Raw genomic sequence first — 22687 nt, 5'->3', positions numbered from 1 at the left:
GAAAGAATGAAAGAAGAGAGCAGTCAAACCAAAAAACAAAACCACCAATGATAATAGCGCTAAAAACTGTACAACAACAACAAGAAAACAGACAGACAGAACCCTAGGGTAAATGGTAAAAGCATAGCTGTACCGAGAAAATCACACAAAGAAGCATACACATACACACTCACAAAATGAAAAAAAGGAAAAAAAAATCTATATATAAAAAAAAAGTAAGAGAGCACCCAGATCAATAAATAAATCTACCAATGATAATAAACTCTAAATGCTAAACTAAGATAAACATAAAACCAGAGACAAATTAGATGCTGAAAGCAAACCCCAAGTCTACAGTTGCTCCTAAAATCTGCTGCCTCAATTTTGGGATGATTCGTTGTCTATTCAGGTATTCACGAGATGCAGGGTACAGCAAGTTGATTGTGGAGATTTAATCCGCTGCTCCTGAGGCTGCTGGGAGAGATTTCCCTTCTCTTCTTTGTTCGCAGAGCTCCTGGGGTTCAGCTTTGGATTTGGACCTGCCTTTGCGTGTAGGTCGCCTGAGTACGTCTGTTCCCGCCCAGACAGGATGGGGTTAAAGGAGTAGCTCATTAGGGGACTCTGGCTCACTCAGGCTGGAGGGAGGGAGGGGTACGGAATGCGGGGCGAGCCTGCAGCGGCAGAGGCTGGCGTGACATTGCACCAGCCTGAGGTGCGCCGTGTGTTCTCCCAGGGAAGTTGTCCCTGGATCATGGGACCCTGGCAGTGGTGGGCTGCATGGGCTCCCGGAAGGGGGTGTGGATAGTGACCTGTGCTCGCACACAGGCTTCCTGGTGGCTGCAGCAGCAGCCTTAGCGTCTCATGCCCGTCTCTGGGGTCTGCACTGATAGCTGCGGCTCACACCCGTCTCTGGAGCTCGTTTAGGTGGTGCTCTGAATCCCCTCTCCTCCCACACCCTTGAAACAATGGTCTCTTGCCTCTTAGGTAGGTCCAGATCTTTTCCCAGACTCCCTCCCAGCTATCTGTGGTGCACTAGCCTCCTTCAGGCTGTGTTCTCGCAGCCAACCCCAGTCCTCTCCCTGGGATCTGACCTCTGAAGCCCGAGCCTCATCTCCCAGCCCCCACCTGCCCTGGCGGGTGAGCAGACAAGCCTCTCGGGCTGGTGAGTGTTGGTCAGCACTGATCCTCTGTGGGTGAATCTCTCCACTTTGCCCTCTTCACCCCTGTTCCTGTGCTCTGCTCCGTGGCTCCGAAGCTTCCCCCCTACCACCCCTGTGTCCACCAGTGAAGGGGCTTCCTAGTGTGTGGAAACTTTTCCTCCTTCACAGCTCCCTCCCAGAGGTGCAGGTCCCGTCCCTATCCTTTTGTCTCTGTTTTTTCTTTTTCCTTTTGCCCTACCTAGGTACGTGGGGAGTTTCTTGCCTTTTGGGAGGTCTGAGGTCTTCTGCCAGTGTTCAGTAGGTGTTCTGTCAGAGTTGTTCCACCTGTAGTTGTATTTTTGATGTATTTGTGGGGAGGAAGGTGATCTCCATGTCTCACTCCTCTGCCATATTGAAGGTCTTCCAAGGAAGTTATTTTAAATTGCGAGATCAGGAAAGACTTGTATTTTAGACTCTAATGGTACGAAGGTGCCAGCCAGGCAGAAGTCTCTGAGCAGCAGCTTCCAGGCTGTGTGCTCCCTCAAAGTGAAGAAAAACAAACCTGAAGAGTATCTTTTTAAAAGTGATTCTCTCTCTTTTTTTTTTTTTTTTTTGCGGTATGTGGGCCTCTCACTGTTGTGGCCTCTCCCATTGCAGAGCACGGGCTCCAGACGTGCAGGCCCAGTGGCCATGGCTCACGGGCCCATCTGCTCTGCGGCATATGGGATCTTCCCAGACCGGGGCACGAACCTGTGTCCCCTGCATCGGCAGGCAGACTCTCAACCATTTTGCCACCAGGGAAGCCCGTGATTCTCTTTTAAATGGATGTCTCTTAACTTGTCATGCAACATTTCTTCTTAAAATATGGTTTTTACTTTCAAGGATTTTGTTCCAAATGTATATTTACCTTGCTCCTTGCTTAGATTTCTTGAGGGAACATTTATCTTCAAATTATGATTATGCCAATTTTGTAAATTGTGCAATAACATTTTAAAGGAATTTAATAAGTATGTGTTTACTATTCAGCCCTGGATTACATTTCAGTGGGAACAACAGAAAAAAATCCCCAAATAGCCATGGCTTAAAAAACGTTGAAGTGAATTTCTTTTTCATACTTAAGAAAGTAGAGGTAGTCCACCCAGGGACAGCATGATGGTATATGGCATCAGAGAACAAGATTTCTTCCATCCTTTTTTTCTGTCGTGTGTACTTTTTTTGCCATGTACATCTCATGGTTGAAGATGGCTGCTCACTTCCAGCCATTGCATCAACGTTCTAACCAACTGTAAACAGAAAGGAGTCACAAATGGCTCTCCCCCTTCCCTTTAGGAAACTTCCGAAAGGTTGCACGCACACCATTTTTGCCTATATCCCATAAGCCTGTTAGTGCCACAGTTATAACTAGTTATAAACGGGTCTAGGATATGGTAGATTTTATTCCAGGTTGTTTTGTGCACAGCTAAAAAACAAGTGTTCTTATATTGATAGAAGGTAGAAAGGATTTTAAGAGAACAGTTAGTGGCCTCTCCTCAAGCGCTATGCCCCAAGCCAAGTAGGGTACTTGCTAAGTGGAGGAATGACCCAGCCCAGCCTAAAATTCCTTCCAGTACTTGGTCTTTGCTTACCTTTTGATTCTCATCTTTCAATCATCTTTTCATAAATATTCTAATCACCTATACATTGACCGTCTCTCAATTCATCCCACTGTTCTTTCTTAGCATTGAGCCTTCATCTGTGCTGTTTCTTTGGTCTAGAATGTTCTCCTCTTTTCACACCCTCCATATTAAATTCTGACTTTTTATCTAGATCTTTAGCTCAGATTCCATATCCGCAGGAACACTTTGCTGGTTCCATGCATGTAAGTTTCTGTAGTCACATAGTTCCATCAAACCATGTTCCTTTAGAGCATTGATCACTGTTTTCAAGTATACACCCATTCATGTCTTTATCTGATGCCTTCTCTCTTCTCACTTAGACTCTAAGTGCTCCTTGAAGGTAGAGATCATGCCTGTGTTTTTCACTGCCAAACCCACCATGGTCATCAGGATGCTCAGCATATAATGGACAATTAATAAATATATGTTGAACCAAGTTAATGTATGAATAAATGCTCTGATAAAAAAATGAGTAGTTTTACTAGGGTAATACAATACAAAGAGTTTACTTAGTATGTGCATGAAATACATGCAAATGGCTAAATAATTAAAGAAAAAATTGGGAAAGAGCAACCCAATGAATCCAAGTATCCAGCTATGAAAGATTCCATTTTCCATCCCACCATGAGTTTTTTGGTTGTCATTTAGACTTTGCTTAAGAGTAAATCTAGTCTCCATATTAGTAAAAATGGTTGTTTTCTCTCAGTAGTCAGCTTTACAATGTTCCTATTCGGTATTATGTTCTTATTTTGATCTGATCACGGAAGTGAGGGATTATGGTTCTGTTCCCACCATGTGCGAGTGACTTCACTCTCTGTACATCAGATTCTCATTGAAAAATGGGGTTGATAAGAGCATCTCCCTCTTAAGCAATGCACTGGTTTGGATGGGCCATCTGCACCAACAAATCCCCCCAAAACTCAGGTGCTCAATCTGACAAAGGTTTATTTCTGTTCATTCACTGGCTCGGTGTGATCTAGGTGACCTCAATCTTGTGACATTGTCTCTTCAACGCACAGCTTCCAGGAACAGGAGAAAGAGCTGGAGGAAAGGGGATCATCATTCCGCAGCTTTTAAATGCTTCAGGTTGGAGCAGACACATGCCACCTCTGTTCACAGCCCATTTGTCAGAACTAGTCCCATCACTTCCTCTAAAGCCAGAGGACAGGGAAGTGTGGGCGAGCACATGGATTTCAGTGGGCAATAAATGTATTAGCCGTGGGGTAACAGTAGCGGTTAAATAATTTATGATGGTGATGATGACGACATCCCAATAGACATTTCATTAAGAGCACAAGTTTGATTTCTTGTTATCCTTCACACCCACCTCCCCACCTACAAATAGGTAGTAATTAACACCATAAATACCCTGCATGATATGGTTGCCGAATAACAGAACACAAAGGGCAAAGCAGAAGCCAGCATTCATTGAGTGATGGCTGTGATGATGAGGCTGGGGTTCCTAAGATGGAGGAAGAAATGGCAGCTGAATGGACCGAAGTCTTCAGGGAGTTGCTGAAGGCACTTGAACTGGCTACGTAGGACAAATAGGATTTGAGTGGTAGAGAAAGTAGGCGGAATGGAGGACGTGGGGAATTCCAAAAATATAAGCAATGTCCCCAAGGCATTAAAATGTTACCTGTGACGGAGGGGAAATTTTACGTGGTGAGGCCAGTAGAAAGAGATGAGGTGGACATGAGGATACTCTCAAGGGGAGTGTCTCAAGTATTAAGTGGCTGGTTATACAGTCGTCTTGAACTAGACAGATGCTATGGCTTTTCCATCGCTCAATTCTTAGTTTCTCCCTGGCTCTCCCTTACTGCTCCTCCCATTTCCAACACATCAGATCCCAAAGAAAGAAAGACAGTCACAGTTTTTGATCTGTTTATCTGATAAGCAGAGAACAAAGAAAGCCACTCCTCCAGAATTACTCTGTAATTTTTGTACACTTTGTAATGAAAATATGGAAAAAAGGCTTTGAAACAAAAATATCTTTGTATTTTTTTTTTTTTTTTTGACCCTTTCATCAGATCTCCCTGTTAACTCTCTAATAGGTGGCAGGGTTGGGTCAGTTCTATCTGGGCCTCTATTTCTCTCATCTGTTTAAGGAAAATACGTTTGTGAGGAGTCTTTGGATTTGTCTTTTCAGCTGTTGTTTATCAAGTTTTCAGAAAGTGAGCAAACGTCATTGGACTTCGTTTCCCTTTCCTTTCACAAGTGAAATGTCCTTTTTGTCTCTATGGAAACCCTCTGGAAGTGCTACCAGTATTTTTGGTAGAAGCCACTGGTGCTTTATGCCTTTGCATTGTTGCTTCCTGCTGGAAATCTGAGGCCTTATCATTTGATTGGGCCAAGTTTTCTAAGAGTGTGTTCTGTGTTTCTTCTAAAAGTCAAGTTTCTTACGGTATCACAAGAAGAAGACAAAGATGCAAAACCCATGGTGGACCTTAAGGTGAGGGATGGTTTCCAAGACACCCTAGCCAGAGGGTGAAGGTCCATGTTGAGTCTGAGGAAGCTCAGGGAGGGGACAGTGCCCCAGGTGGAACGCGGTGGCAGCCAACATCGCATATCGTGGGCGAATCTTTCTGAGCGTGATTAGGAGCACAAATGAAGGCTCTTGGGGAGTGGATCGGTATATTCATCAAGGGAATTGGACTCCTCATGCTTTCTTTATGCATGCTGGAATACATTAAACTAAAAACCAATCCATCCCGACCACTCCAAGGTGCAGGCACCTTGCCTGGAAGATGAAAAGGGAGGGAAAGGAATTTCATCTGGTGGTAAGGCGTGTTGCTCTCGGACCAGGCGAATTAATCAGTGCTTGGAAGAGGTCTGGCAGCCAAGTGGGTTGTCGGCTTGTCGGTATCACTCTAGTGTCGGGGAATTTGAGATAATGGGAAAAGTGGGGGAGGACCGGGGCATTATAAGCAGAGAGAGAGCAAACTGTATCAGAAGCCATGAGAGCAGAGTGCCTAGATGTCATAAAAAGAAGAAAAAAAAAGACTTGACTACCCACAGAGATTGATGACAAGAGAAGAAAGAAAGAGGAAGGAGCTTTTGAAAGAGCTTTTCTCTTGATCAGGTGATAATTTATTTACTGTGTAAAATGACAAGAGATGCAAAATGAGATCCTGGGTTGCAGAGGGGGATTTCAGATTTGGCCATCAGTTGGGGCCTAAAAATAGAGCTTCCCGAACCTATAGGCCAAACAGGTATGTCAGTTTAGCAGTGTGTGAATAAGGAGGGATTTGCCTACAGCGGTGTTGGGCGGTCCTACATCTGGTGGCTGACATTACACATGGACTTGGAGATAGAATGTGGCAGATTTGAAACCAAACCAAACCAAAAACTACAGGGCCAAAAATGTGAGGAGGAAGATCTCTGGGGCACTTTTTAGAGTAGATTTCCATCAAAATAATAACTGTCATTTATTGAGATTTAACTATGAGTATATTGTTTGAATTAATCTTTACAACAAATTATGAATTAGACCAAATTGTTGTGTTCATTTTACAGATGGATAGACTAGGGCTCAGAGCTGTTAAGTGATGTGACCAGAGCACAAAGGTAGGGGGTTGAGAGTTAACTCAAAGTTGAAGCTCCTAACTGCTGCCTTTCCTGTGGGACTCCTAAGGGGTAGAATATGTGCATGAAGATCAAGGTAAATGTGTCCTGCCTCAGGCAGGGGTTAAAGGGCAAAAATATGTGTTGAAAACCATGCTGTTTCCTCTATACTTTTCTTGACTCCATTACCTCAGATCCCTGGCCTGTTTTTTGGTTTTATTTCCTTTTTCCCTTACTCTATTTGTACCTCTTAGACTGTGGCTTTGATCTGCCACCTCATTCTGCTTTGCTTTTGTTTATATCTCATCAGTCAGCATAGAATAGTGGTTAAAGGTGTGGCTTCTGATGTTGGGTAGCCTGGGTTCAAATCTAAGCTTTGCTACTTGACTAGCTAAGGTGGCCCTTTGTGCTTCAGTTTCCTCGTTGGTTTTGGTTATTTATGGCTATGTAACAACCCACCCCACAACTTTGTGGCTTAAGATAATCATAACCACTAGTTGCTCACAAGTTGGCCCGGACTCCACATGGATGGCTCACCTCTGCTCCGCGTGGTGCTGGCGGTGGGGGGACCAGGGGCGGGGGTTTGCCTGGAGCTGGAAGAGCCATGATGGCCTCATTCAGAAGTCACACAACATCAATTTGGCTGCATTTTATGGCCAAAAGGAGTCATGAGGTCACCCCAGCTTCAAGAAAAGGGGAAATGTGCTCCACCTGTTGGTGGGAGGAGCGGCATGGGTATAATTGTGGGAGGCCATTTTTGCAGATCATCTACCTTGCAGAGGTGAGTGGGCTCTTGAGGTAGGTGGCTCCTATTATCCTGACCACAACGTCATGAGTTACCAGGAGAGAAGTGTCATGAAGTACAGACTCTGGGATTCTGTTTTAAGATGAAATGCACACGTGTGCAAATTTGGAGCAGGGCATGAATTCACTGGCACTGAATCCTCAGTAGAAGCCAAATGGATGTGCTCATGTAAAAAATTAAAGCATCTACCATTCAGGTGACATTTTGTTTCCTTCAAAGGCAGGGTCATGCCAAGCTTTTCCAAATAGCTCATTAATTATAGTCCTCTAAATAGTCATCTAATAGTCATCTAAATTATAATTTAAATTTCATGAGGGTTTTAAAGAATTATTGTTACAGGAATGGCAGTGAAGTAAGGTCGACTTGCCTAATAAATCAGGAATTTACAGGTTCTTCTTGAAAGTAGCTAATTGAAGACACGGTGAAATATTTTCCCTCTACTGCTTTTGACAATGCCTGTGTCATAGCATGTTACATTTGTCATATATGTGGACCCAGTCAGTGAAGGTACACCCGTGAGGATGGTTGCTGAGATGTATCACAGCTTCTGAAGAGGAGTTGGTGAGTGATGGGATATACGTAGTCATCCAGGGTGGGATCAGACAGGAGCCTTAGCAAATCCAGTAAGCCAGACATCTTGAATCTCACGTCTTATTATCGGTATGAAGAGTTTCTTTTTTTCCCCTTTCATGTGGAATCCTGAGATGCTCTTCTCTGAAGCCTCCCATGCCCCTTTCATAGACACCGAGCTAAGCACTAAGTTCTCAAGGCTCCTTGGAGGACCGTGATATGCCCACGTGACTTACATGAGTTCAAGCACACACAATAGGTGAGGCCCCTGTTGCTTCACTCATCAACAGTGGATGAGTTTAGTCTGGGTATGAATCCAGTATTATTGTGTAGTCTTTTCCTGAATGTACATTTATGCTCGTGTCTTTTTTAGAACATTAGTTCCATGAGAATGAGGAATAGTTGTTTTAATTGATTCAGCAAAAGCTTATATGTAAATATAGCATACATACATATAGCAGCTTACAAAAATTAGGTATTCATCCGTAGTCAGCAAGTGTTTATGAAGCACGCTATGTGCCACATACTTTTCTAGGCACTGGCAATATAGCAGAGAATGAGAGTGACATAATCCTTGATCTCCAGTATGTTTATCCAAGATGGATGTTAGATATTTAATAAATACTTCTAAATAATCAAGTAAATAATTTTAAGAGTACATAGTATCACAAAGGAAAAGTTCAGAATACTATGGAATGCATATTAGGGACCCCAACTTGATCTGGAGAGTAAGAGAGCTCTCCCTGAAGGAAATGCATGCTTAAGTTCAGTCAATCAAGGGATAGTTATTGAGTATCTCCTGCATCCTGGGTACTTTTCTAGGAATTGGGATTAGAAAAGGAACAAGATAAGAGTAGGGCATACCTAGATGAATAGATTGGGGACCAGCATCTCAGGCAAAGGAAATGGCATGTGTAGTGACCTGGAGAGAGCCTGGAATGTTCCAGGAACTGAGGAAAGTCAACACAGCTGGAGCCGAAAGAGAGAGGGAACAGTGGAAGAATGGAAGGTTGGAGGGGTGTATAGGATTCAGATCATACCAGTCTTTGGAGGCCCTGTTGAGGTTTTGGGTCTTCATTCTACAAGCAGTGGAAAGTCTTTGAGTGCATAAGCCAAGGAATGCAATTCATTCACTCATTTTCATTCAACAGATGGCTTTTGAGCCTTTTTACGGTAGCATTGGCCAGGTTCTAGGTATAGAGCAGAAAATGAGACAGACGTGTCTGAGACTGCTAATTGCACTCTGGTATTAGTTTTCCCTGTCGTCTTCTTTTTTTTTTTCTTTTGCTGTACGCGGGCCTCTCACTGTTGTGGCCTCTCCCATTGCGGAGCACAGGCTCCGGACCTGCAGGCTCAGCGGCCATGGCTCACGAGCCCAGCCGCTCCGTGGCATGTGGGATCTTCCTGGGCCGGGGCATGAACCTGTGTACCCTGCATCGGCAGGCGGACTCTCAACCACTGCGCCACCAGGGAAGCGCCCCCCCCCCCCCGCCCCGTCTTCTTTAGTAATAAAATCCCTGTTTTTTCGGCTGGGCCTGTTCAGAATTAAAGACTACATTTCCCAGCCTCCCTTGCAGGAGATATGACCATGTGACTTGGTGTAGGCCAATGAGATGTAAGCAGAAGTATATTTAAAGGAAGGAGGGCCTTGCTTCTTTTCACCTAGTCTTCCTTCCTGCTGGCTGGAAAACAGAAGCCATGACTGAACCTTGAGGTGAAAATCTATTGAAGGCAACACATTTAAAAGTTTGAAAGAGCTTGAGCCCCTTGAGGGTCTTGGAGCCACCTTATCAGCCCTGGACAGCTTACTTCTGGACAACTTCTACGTGGAAGAAAAATGAGTTCTTATCTAGTTTAAGCCACTTGTAGTTTGGATTTTCCATGAACAGCAGAGCAAACTCATCTTAATTGGAACAATAGATAAGGTTCCAGTTCTCACGGAGTTTACACTCTGTTGTAGGGAAATAGGTCAGAAACAAATGGAAGGGAAAGTCATTTGGAGAGAGGCACTGAAAAGACAAATGTTGGAAGGCTGCTTGAGATTAATGGCTCAAGATCTCTTTGAAGAAGTGTGAGTTAAGCTGTGGCAATGATGGATTTTATGAACGATTGCTGGCAGAAGTGTGGAGAATCGGTTTTAAGAGGAGACATTCTCTCCCTCTTTGAACAGGGCAAAAGCATATGATTTATGGGAGTTTTCTAAAATCAGTCCCTACATACTTGGATTTAACTGCACCCAATATCCTCTGACATACAAGTACCATCCTCTAACAATGTGGATACCTCAAACAGAAGTCCAAAGAAACATCAGCTCATTAGGTCTGTACCCCTGTACTCATACCAGTTGACAAAGTGTTGTTCTAACTTCCCAGCCGTAGGGGCAAGCTGCCTGGAGTCTGAACCAGTGATGGAAGATGAGTGCATTTGTGTTACGCTGAATGACAGACCTTGTGGTCCACCCTGCCAGTCTCCATTTGCAGATCCTAGATTTTAGATGAATGCAGTGGCATTATCCCATGTTGAAGCTGAGGAACCTTTGGAAAGGGTCTAATAGATGCTTGAGAAGAGAAAGCAATGATTTGTGAGTTCCTGTTTTCCACAGAGAAGTTGCATTTCACCTACCAGCGAGGATACTCTTTCCTCAGCACTCTGAAATTAAGACTTCTGTTCTTGGTCTAGAGGCCATGTTTAGAGCAGTTGGCATGTACACTTCCCCTCTGCTGGCTTGGTTTTCTCATTTCCCCAGCACCACAGCATCACTTTGTCTCATTCTCTGGGGCTGACAGACTAGGCTGCTCTTTCAAGTGGTTGGGGAAGCGATGTGGCAGAAGCAATCTTGTCCTGTGGACAAAGTGAAACCAAATACTTTACTACTATCTTCACTGAGGCAGCAGGAAGTGTAAGAAGGACTTCTGTAACCAGAGTTTGGAAGGGGCATTTAGGTACCTGTTGTGACTGTGGTTCCTGTCCACATCCTCTGACTTGTTTCGTTGCCAAAACTACAACACTTCTTCCTTGTTCTTCTTCCTTTGCCTCTTTCTATCAAGGTTAACATCATTTGCTGACATTTACTAGGGAGCCATAAGGAGGTTACTTGGGTGATGGTGCTAAGGACTCCTGAGCTTCATGGGAGAATGATTTGTGTCCTGGGTAAGGAATTTCTTGATCCGTGAGAAGGGCAATGGCCTAGGAGTCAGAAGGCTCTGCTTTTAGTTCTAAGCTCTTCCTCTGATTGACTCATTTGGTGACCTTTAGCCATGCTGGTAATGACCCAGTCCACGCCCAGTTCTCAGGAACTCTGAGATTGGGGTATCATCATGTTTACAGTCACTGAGCTATTAGGAAGGCCGAAACTGTGAGTAATTACAAATATGGAAGTCGATCAATGATTATATCAACTCATTCAGCATGGCTTCTAATCTGAAAGAAGATATCAAACAATGGGTAAGCGGTTAGGCATGGACTGTGGAGTCACGTAAGTCCAGGATGAAGGACCAACTCTGCCACTTTTACCTGTGAGACTGAGCAAGTTCCTTAGCCTCTCTGAGGCTCAGTTTCTTTATCACAGAAGAATGATAAAACAGTACGTTCCTCCGAAATACAATGATGTTTAAATAAGTCCATGCCTAGGGAGCATTTAGCATCATGCCTGACACTTTGTAAATACTGAGTAAAAGATGCCTTTCAAGTTTATTTAAATTATAAGTAAGTAATAATAATTAATAAATAATAATAATTAGCACTTTAAGCATCCTGAATGACCTGGCTTGGAAGTCCCAGTGAGAGGAGATTAAAGAGAACATTCTGTGCCAGCAACAAAGCTGTGATAGAAAGCAGTGGAGACAAGAAGCATAAAGGGCACTCTTGGGAAGGTACGGAGTGTGGAAGTGCTTGAGAAATCCTTAAAGCAAGAAAACTTACATGGTGGAAATTTCTTGATCGCTTCTAGAAGCCTTATGTAACAGGCAGTATTGTTTGCCTTTCCTCCCACCCCCACCAAAAAAACCAACAAAATACCTCTTATTCCTTTTCAGTAGAACTTCCCCTCGCCCACACACCTCCAGATATTCTTCCAAGAAACAGATCCCTCTGTCTAGCCAAAAGGTGAATCCTGAATCAGTCAAGAATTTCCCTTCCCAATCAATTATCTTAGGTGTGTGCATGAAACCTAATTCTGGCCAATAAAAAAATGAGAGGTTGGCTGGGGGAGTTTTCAGGAAGAACTTCTCCAGAAGAAAGTTCTGTTTCACTCAAGTTCAGGAAGAGGCAGTCTCTTTTCTGCTATATCTAGTTTTGTCCACAAATGAAGCCTCGAACTGTGTGGCAGCCATTTTATGACCATGAGGAGAGTTAACCCAAAGTAAAGCTCCTGTGTTGAGGATGGTAGAGTCTAAAAACTAAAGAAAAAGATTTTTCTAATGTACACAGTGAGTGATTCTCCTGAAGTCTGCTCCGTCTAAAAGTTGTGTCCTAATGTCACACACATGTGCCCCTGTTATGCTCTTCCCACGTTGTACATATAGAACTTGAGTTACGTTACTAATCTTAACTATTGCCTGGCAATCATGGAAATTATCTATTCTCCTCAGTTTATCAAGGCAAAGAAGGGTATTTTTTTTTTGTAAACTAGTGGTGGAATAGAAAGAATAAAATATTTGTACCCTGAATACCTAAACCATCTGTATAGAATAATGTGATACAGAATATATATATGATATATATACATCATTGATACCTTTAGCAAGTATGAGATCTCATCACAGGTCTGCAGCTAGCAGGAAACATGCTATTGACATATTAGAGTGCTTTGTCTTTTGTTTGTTTTATCTCTCTGATTTATAAGAGAAATTCAAACTGATTTTTATTCAAAGGTAACTGAAGAACAACCCAGAGGGAATAATTTATCCTTATTTTTCTTGGGAGTATTAAGCCTAGTGAAATGTAATAGAACTTCCTCACCCATATTGAGAATAGATGAGAGCGTGTCTACCACCTCCAGCCCCCACTTCACAGTGAGATGCAGAGAAGTTCAAATACATCACCCCCTAGCGAAAAATAGAGTTTCATGCAGAAACCTAAGAATGATACTGTCCATTTTTAGACACTAACAAGCTGCTTTCCAGACTCAGATATAACCAGGGAGATGTCTTTCGGAGTTTCAGAGACCCAGCTCAAGGGAAATAGAGAAAATCTTATAGCTCTTGCCTAAAACACACACCTCAGAATGTCTTTGGACTGGGCTATTTTTCTGTTTTCCCTTGGTTTGTGCTGTTGTACTCTGTTGGTACCATCATGTGACAGGCCGTGGAATGGGACAAGTTTCTAAGCTTTGTTCATTGGCATTGTGCTTTTAGAGATTTGCACTTAGAGACAGAGATGAAAAAAACTTAAGGTTTGTGGTTCTAAGTTCTGTTCAATGGCTATGACACTACTAGCTTAAGAAAACGATAACATCTATTTTGTCTATTGTTTGTCTCTTCCACTAGAATGTCAGCTCCATGAGATCAGACCTGTCTGCTTTGGTCACTGTTACATTCCCAGCACCAGAAATGTACCTGTGTCATGTGTTGCATGGTTGAATGAGAATAAATCTCACTAGAAAAAAACCCCGATAATATCAAAAAGAGGTGATCAAACCAATCATTTAGTGTTGTAGAAACAGGTGGGTTTCAATAAGAGCACTTCCTTCTAGGGGTTGTATGGGAACTACGGGTACAGTTCTGGTTGTTCCAAGGGTTGGGAGTATTTGTAGCTTTTGTGCTCCTCTGCACAGATGAAATCTTCTGACTCTTTTATTTATGACTTTTAGTGCCCAAACATGCAAATACTGAAATGCATAACATATTAAAATAAGTGGCTTTTTCCCCTTTATATTACAGGTGGGGCATATTTATTTATTTAAATAACATGTTGGTGTGTTATCTGTGAATTTTATTCCTGAAGAAAGAGGGTGTTGCAAAATAAATGGCTGCTAACCACTGGCTTACAAAAGGAGGAAACTTCCCTGTGGTTCAACAGAATTTTTCAGCTTTATAACCAGTTGATTCAGGGTTGTGTGGACATAACCTCTCTCCTTGCAGAAAGCATTTCATCAGTGCCAACTCCTTCCTGCTCGAAAAGTGTCTGAAGACAAGAAAATTCATTCAGTGGCAAATAATTTAGTAATGAGTCAATGGAGAGCCAGGATGTTAGAAGAATAATTTAGAGGACAGTTTTGTATGTTTCTGGGTGATTAATCTGTTTCATGATTTACAGTACTGACTACAAATGTGTATTTACCGCATGTGACTGTTTTTCCTTCCTTATTATTACTTTTGTATACGCGGTTTATTTCTTAAGTTGTGTTCCTTGGTTACCAATTCTTAAAAGAGCTGAAATCTGCATGAGTATTTAATGTGGAATGTTGAGCTAGTTTTAATCAGCAAAGTGCACTGTCGTAAAAATTGCAACCCAAATCTTTTTTGTATGGTTACAAAATACTGTCCTGTTCTGTGCATGGATTTACAACTCACTTCTTATAGGACTTGAATCCTGAGGTTATGAGGCGCTCTCTTTTTTTTTTTAATTTAATTTAATTTTTTTATTCAGCGTGTTCTTATTAGTTATCTGTTTTATACGTACTAGTATATGTATGTCAATCCCGATCTCCCAATTCATCCCACCACCTCCACCCCCCGCTTTCTCCCCTTGGTTTCCATACGTTTGTTCTATTTCTCTATTTCTGCCTTGCAAACCAGTTCATCTGTACCATTTTTCTAGATTCCACATATATACGTTAATATACGATATTTGTTTTTCTCTTTCTGACTTATTTCACTCAGTATAAGAGCCTCTAGGTCCATCCATGTCTCTACAAATGACCCAGTTTCATTCCTTTTTATGGCTGAGTACGAGGCTCTCTTGAGCCTGTTTTTATGAGCAAAGAAAAAGGAGAGACTCTAGAAGTGATGGGGCTAAGTGGACAGTTCAAAATGAAGTCTGTCATCAGAAACACACTAGGGGACAGGTTGTGAAGAGGTAACTTGTGTTGCTATGAAACTTTGCATAAGCGCTTGATGATCTTGGCACTCTTTCCTGTTAAGGAAGGATATAGCCCCAGAATCCTAAAGACAGAAGACACTACCAACTCATCCTTGGCACATGAAATGAGTCATTTCTTTTTGTACATGCTGGGGTATGTCTATTTTTTTTTTTTTTTTTTGCGGTACGCGGGCCTCTCACCGCTGCGGCCTCTCCCGCCGCGGAGCACAGCCGCTCCGCGGCACGTGGGATCTTCCCAGACCGGGGCATGAACCCGCGTCCCCTGCATCGGCAGGCGGACTCTCAACCACTGCGCCACCAGGGAAGCCCCTGGGGTATGTCTTTTAAGTGTGGGCAACATGTAGAAGAACCCCAAAGTATAAAAGAACTCAAACTTTACCTGGAGAGGTGCAAGAAGGAATTCCTTTAAATGATGCAGAGCATTGCCCACTCAAAGCTAGCACTGGAAGTTATCTCGAGTTGTTAGCTGGTTGCTAGGACCAGCATCCTAAGACAGAGATTTTCTTAAGCCAAAACAAATACAGTTAAGAGATGTAACTTATTTAGTATGTCCAAGATTTCTCTGATGGAAAAAAAAAGAGAGGAAAAATGATCTTCAAGTCTTCAGCCACACACGTTGACAGTGCAGTTAATCTCGGGGGAAACCAACGTCAAAACAAAAATATGGAATCACTTTGCAAATGAAATCATTTGTCAGTTGTGCTTGCAGACAAGATATAATGATGCCTTCGGTTTTGCAGGCACAATTGCCTAATCTATCATTACGGAAACAAGGAACGTTTCAGGTTTGCTGTTTAACAATTGGATTTTGTGAAAACGTACTGAAGATATCCATCTTATTGGTAGCATTCTCTTGTAAACACCTTTTAATTTGGATTCTAATTGAGAACTTTCACCCTAACGTAGATTTTGTTAAAAAAGTACCTAAGGATACTGCACCTAGAAGAATCTCAACCTGGCTCATTAGAGATGTAACTATAAGATAAGAAATACCCCCCAGGCTTTATTCTATTGGAAAACAAAACATCTCAAAACATCTAAATATCATATCTCTCAGTGTCTCCCCTTGGGTTTTGTGGCTCATTTCCTGAAGTGCTTTTGTTCTCCTTCTCAGCTTTGCTGCATGTGAGATGCTCTGAAGGAACTGAGTTTCGACATCGTGTGTAATTCAATATTTCAGGGCAAAGGCAATGGCGGATCAAACAGAGTCTAGAGTCTTCTTAGGGGAGCAAATAGAAAATGCCACAAGTCTACCTACCCTCGGGCAGATTTATGGCTTGGTGTCTGGTGAATCTTTAGATTAACACTCTCCAACCCCTATTGTCTAGACCTGGCAAAGGCAGAAGATTAATGTCAACAGGGAGGCAGCCCGTGCTGGATGTTGGAAATACAGATCCTACCTTTGACTGGGCTGTAGATCAAAGAAGCTTGCCATTTAGACAGCCCCTGGAAGGAGATTTGCAAATCAAGGAGAAGCATGCATGTCACAAGTGAAAAAGTAAGCCTCAGAAAAGAAAAAGGTGCGTGAAGACTCGAGTTAAAAGACCACAGCAATCTCATATTTTAACTTGAGCAACTTCTGTCTTGTGGGTTAAAGTTAGTTGGAAATGGAGGTGAGAATGAGGATAGCGATCTTGTTTGTGTATTACAACCTTTGTTCAGTGATGACAGATACAGGGGTCACCTCTGAGGTCTCACAGGCAGAAGCAGGGTATTTGTTTACCACCATTAATTCCCAGTCAAATGCGTGATTTTGGAAATTTGCTTTCATCAAAAGAAGTTTAAAGGGGATGTTTGGAGAGATCATTTACCATCTGTCCTCCCCTGAGTAAAATGTTTCGGTGATTTAGTTCTGCAGAAGGTAGGAGGATGAAGATAAATCATAAAATACACTCTGTCTGAAATGAGAGCACAGGGCTGGCTAACATCCAGAGTACGAGTGGTCAGTGGTCCTGATTTCTGATGGGAAGGGTCACAAATGGACCCAGGGTGAGTTTCTATGGGCTATAAGTCACCCCTGGTTTTGACTTGTTTTTTGGTTCTGCTCTTTTAAGTCTTTGTTGTTTATTTGTTCATTCAGCAACGAACTATTTCTCTCCCTTTAGTTCTGAGCTTGGCATTGGGTTTTAAAGACCTCACTGTCTATCTGAGTGGTTCTCGCCTGCTGCCATTTTGGCCCCCTTACATTCCATTCTCCACACAGAGCAAGGGTAAACTCTTCAAAAATGTGAATCAGATGAGGTATAGCTTAACCAAGACCCTCCAAATGGCTCCCTTTCTCCCATTTAAAATAGCATCCGAACTACTTCTGTTGACCTTTAAAGCCAGCAGGAGGTGGACCTCACACAAGTGCCACATCTACTGTGGACGAATGACCCAGGATGGGTGAGGACACCAGTGTAAACGTGTGCATGGTTGTTAATAAACCTTACATTTTAAAACGAAAATAAATATAAAGAAGATTGATGGAGAGTAATACAAGGTGAGTCTGCAGAGAATGGCAAGACATTTTAGGGTAAGGATAAGGAGTTTTATCAATACTTTATCCTAAGTGCAGGGAAAAATCACTGAAAGGTCATGTGATCAGATTTGTGTTTTTAAAAGACCGCTTGGGCTGCCATGTGGAGGATGGATTGAAGAGATCAAGAATATAAGGGGAAGCTGAGTTAGGATACCATTGTAGTAGCTTAGGGAATGGGAAATGGGTGGATACAAAATGTATTTTGGAAATTAAATTCATGGCATTAGAGTTAGATTGGACATAGACTGGTGTGAGGGCAAGGGAGGATCTTGCTTGATTGGTGGTTACCAGCTTCTCTGTGAGGTGTCATTCCTATGACCCAGGACTCAAATGTCACCACTTTCACAATGATTGGTAGCATCGCTGGTATCATCCACTGCTATATGCAGAGTTTAGTTGGCTTTTTGCTTGCTTTTGCAAAAATATGACTAATTATATCAGAAACTCACCGGGCTTGACCTAAGAGACTGTCAAACCAAGATACTCCAACATCTTTTCTTGAATGTGAATGAAGCACTTACTAAGAGATTTCACGCTTTCCTTTTTTTCCTCCACAAAGTGTATGAATGTCAACAAAAGTATGTGTCTTGGGGGCTTCCCTGGTGGCGCAGTGGTTGAGGGTCCGCCTGCCGATGCAGGGGACGCGGGTTCGTGCCCCAGTCCGGGAGGATCCCACATGCCACGGAGCGGCTAGGCCCGTGAGCCATGGCCGCTGAGCCTGTGCGTCTGGAGCCTGTGTGCTCCGCAGCGGGAGAGGCCACAACAGTGAGAGGCCCGCGTACCGCAAAAAAAAATAAAAATAAAAAGTATGTGTCTTGGGATTAAAAAAAAACAAGGATTTGAGACATGTTAATAATACACATCTCTTATGAGAAGGTGATAGTGAACAAATATATTGTCTTGGATGAATTAGTGTAAATAAAAAGCATAAAATATTAGATAATTGAAGGCTTTCTGATGGGACCATCTATTGAGTAAAGCCAAATGCATTTTGAACACATAAAAATACAGAATATTAACAGTGAAATATCTGTAACATATAGTTGAAAGTTCTGGCATCATAACAACTCTTCAGATGAGGTTCTTTCAGCTAAGAATTAGATGGCTGACTTTATACCATCTTGCAAATTGCATTGTCTTTTCACACTTTCAATTAAAATCAGCCAATAATTTAGCCTAACAACCTCATGCTGCCTAAGAAGTCCTCTTCAACAAGTCTGAGCTTTGCATGTGAACGGTTAGTGGTTGGTCTTCATTCTGTACCACTTACAGCTGGTCCTCATATTGTTCAAAGCAAGTGACATCATAAAATTTCCCAAGAATCATTAATAAGAGCGGTAATACATTGGTTTTTAATGATTTAAAATGCCCTCGGAAGTCCTCTGTTCTTCCCTGCAGAAAATTTTAACCTGAAATCAAAATTATTAATAGTTTGATTATGATCAGCAGGAATTTTAGCCTTCTGTTTGCCTTTATAAAAGCAATTTTTTCATCTGTATTATTTATAATATGTTGTCAGCATGCCACATTTGTTTGGCATGTACTCCAAAGGGGTTGCATAAGCCTTTTCTTCTTCCAAAGGAAGGTTTTAATCATGAATTTTCTCTGTGTTTGTATTTCATCTAATTTATTTTAAGGACTTACTAAAAATTACCTAGATTATGACCATCTTTTGAGTCCTTAGGAACTCTACCCGTTATTGTTTATCTCTCACATCCCTACCTTTTCTCCTTCCTTCTTGTCATTTGTCTTCTGTCTCCATGTCTCCCTCCCTTTCTTCTGCAAGCAGTTTATCTTTAAGCTACTTTATATGTGTCAGGCCTTGAGCTATGCATGGAGGTAGACAAAGACCCTTTGCCTGAAGGTCACATGATTAAATGGGTGAGACAGAGTTAGAAACAAGAAATTGCAATATTGGTAAAAGGGGCTCTTAGAGAAAGTATGGGTAAAGTATTAAGGTGGCTAATGGGATTATCTGGCTCATATATCTTCTCCATTTTATTCATTCATTCAGTTAACAAATATTTATTGAGCTAGACAGAGCTTAAAGCCCAGGAGAATAGGCAGTTAAAAAAAATGAGCGTATAGCAGTATAACTGCAATTGTGGTATACGTTATCGTGGAAACGTTTAGGGTCCCATTGGGTCACATAACAGAGGAAACAGACGACTAGTCTGAATATGGAAGGTGGACTTCTCCTGAGGAATGGACATTCACACTATGACTGAAGGATGGAAAGAAAGAGTTAGAGTCAGGGGCAAGTTGCAGGGATCTGGGCAGAGACCCTGTGGTAGAAGAAAGCCAGTACAGCTGAAGACCAGTAAGCCAAGGGAAGGGTGGTGCAGTGAGAACTAGGGAGCTGCCAGGTCATCCTAAAGACTTTGACCTTAATCCCAAGAGCCATAGAAAACATTTAAGCAAAAGAGGGACAGGATCTTGTATTTCTCAACATTTTACTTTCCCTTGCCTCCCCAGCCTTGACTTTTGGCCAATTTCTACAGTGCATTTGGTAGCTGAAGGATTGGACATCAGTACCCAGGATTAGCGTATTAACTGTAACTAGAGTTCGTATTCTGACACCCCAAGCCAGAAAACACACTGACAGCATGGCCTGAGGATGTAAAAGTCTACTGAGAGACACACTGCCCATGTCACCTAGGTTTAAACAGTGAGCTTTGAGAGCAACAATCAACCCAACACAATTTTTTGCTTTCGCCACGTTTGTGTTGAAGCCTGCGAAACACTTGAAAAATAGCCTTGATAAGGTCTTTGGAAAGCATATTTGGATCAGTAACCTCCCCTTTTCTCACTCTCTTTTTAAATCTGGAGAACTTCGGCGATAGCCACACCAGCAATTAATGATAATAACTTATAAAAATTGAGTACTCATACCATATTTTCATGAAGTTTAGCACTTTTTTCACCATCCAGTATTCGTGTGTATGTGTTTTATAGACCTTTTCCCATGGGCTAATTAAGTACCACCTTGGAGAGAAAGTGTCTTGTGAGCGTCTTTGAAATTGTTCTGAAGTGATATATATGGTAATATATCTAAGTCATATATCTAAGTCCAGCAAGAACATGTGTCACTACATGTAGGTAATACAACATCGAAGGCTATGCTTAAATGAAAGCAAAATCCTTTATTTTTGTTATAAGAATCCCCAATCTTGAGTTCAAATCAGACAAGCACCAAAAAGAGCAAAAGAGCCAGGAAGGGTTTCTCTCTGATTTTTTTTTTTTTTCCTGATCTGAAAATTATTTCAAAAATAAATGTTGGGCTTCCCTGGTGGCGCAGTGGTTGAGAGTCCGCCTGCCGACGCAGGGGACATGGGTTCGTGTCCGGTCTGGGAAGATCCCACGTGCCGCAGAGTGGCTGGGCCCGTGAGCCATGGCCGCTGGGCCTGCGCGTCCGGATCCTGTGCTCCACAACGGGAGAGGCCACAACAGTGAGAGGCCCGTGTACCGCAAAAATAAATAAATAAATAAATAAAAATAAATGTTACAAGAGTTGTTTTCCAAGGAGAGCTATCACTTCATCTCCAATAACCTTCAAAGACTTTTCATGACAGATTTTTTTGGTTGTATATATTTTTTTGGTGTGCACAGGTTTTACACAGCAGTCACAAGGGTTGGAGTTATTGTGCTCTACCAAGTGGTTTATAAATTCCCTTTTCCACTATCACCTTTACTCATTTAGGCTCCAAAATAAATACTCTGTTATGTGCATAGAAAGAATAATGGCTGCTGATGTTCAAGCAATTCACTTAACTAAAAACCAAGGCTGAAATATTCTTATTGATAATTTAGTTCCACAAGTTGGAGGTTATTTTAATTTATTCTCATTCACGCTAGTCAGGAATACAGAGCTAAACCTAGATTTCAGGATCTGTCTTGTTTTTTCCTCTCTTATAAACTGCTAAATTACAGCCACTTGGGGATCTAGCTCTAATTTAGCATTTATTAAATAATTCAGTGCAAAGATGAATGAAAGTCAACAAAAACATTGTGAAATAATGAAAAAAATCCTTTTTGGAAATGGTATAGAATGGTCACTGCATTTTCATAGATTGTAGTTGTCTTGAATTCTTCTTGCCTTCGCTACCATGTTGCCTAAAAAAGATGAGAAAAGCCCACACATATGTAACTCATCTAAAGTCAGGGTCCCTAGTGGCCCCCTCTCATCCAGTTTTGTGTAAAAGAATCACCAGTAATGACACCTAAAGATAGTGAAGAAGTTTAAATCTTTTATGAGGTCGCTTAAGAAATGGCGATTGGAGACCCACTTAACTTTGCACAGCAAGACTTTTCCCAACTCTCTCTGTATTTGCAACTGCCCTCCATTTCTCTTTCCTGTCTCTACATTTCCCTGAACTTCACCCACAAACTCACCCTGCCTGAATCTTTCTCTTTGCCTTTCCCAGCTCTGCTTATCTGTCTCTTCATTATGAATGTCTGCTTAGCTTCTCCTATCTCTTTCAGTTCTCCTGGCTATCCATTTTAGGCAAAACCAAAGGTGAGGAGACTGCAAAATAAGTAGGGAGCCTTTTCTCCTTAATAGGGTTGGGGTGGGGGAGGCAGATAGAACCTAGACCTGTGCTTCTCATATTTGAATGTCCACATGAACCACCTGGGGAACCCTGTTCAAAAAGCAGATTCTAATTCAGTGGGTCTGGGATGGGGCCTCAGATTCTGCACTTCTAGTCAGCTCCATGATAGTCTGTTGCTGCTGCTTCCTGGACCACACTCTGAATAGCAAGGCCTTTAAGAACAGTCAAACTACATACCAAGAGAGAGGAGGCCTGGATGTAAAGAAAGTAGCTAGAATATAAACTAGCCTGACTCTACACCCAGTGAAGACACTAATGATGTCTGCTTTACTTGCCGCTGTAGCGCATGGCCTGACACTGTCCATCATATTCAGTAAATACATATATTCTCCCTGATGATGTTCAATAAAGCAAGCCCCGAATGTTCCTGTTTTTTCAATCTTGTCTTCTCTTAACACTTAAAATGCCTGAGCAGTACCCACATTTCTTGAAGCAACCCCATTTATTCCAGACATTCTTCTGGTGTCTGATTCACACTGAAGCCGGAGGCACTGAAGTACTTTTGTCTGACCCTTGCAGTCTTCAGAGATTCATTCTTCACTCCCAAGTACACTCACATCCCACCCTTGGCCATTGCTCACTTCTGACAGTCTGGTTTGGATGTTAGTCATGGCTCCCAAAGTTTTAGTTAATACAGCTTTATCCGTAAGCTTAATCAACAAGCTCTCCACTTTATCATATCAGCCATTGATCAAACAACAGCCTCTAAATCAGAGAGAGCGCTGGCTGATCCTTGGAAACTATATCCATTCTTGATGCTGAGCCGTTGATGAAAACTACTTGTATATTGCTTTTTTTAACCA

Source organism: Aethalodelphis obliquidens, unplaced genomic scaffold, assembly GCF_003676395.1.
Source record: "Aethalodelphis obliquidens isolate GAN/ISIS:26980383/991018 unplaced genomic scaffold, ASM367639v1 scaffold22, whole genome shotgun sequence".
In the NCBI taxonomy this organism is placed as follows: Eukaryota; Metazoa; Chordata; class Mammalia; order Artiodactyla; family Delphinidae; genus Aethalodelphis; species Aethalodelphis obliquidens.
The sequence above is the reverse complement of the archived record's forward strand: the minus strand, read 5'-3'. Positions refer to the sequence as shown.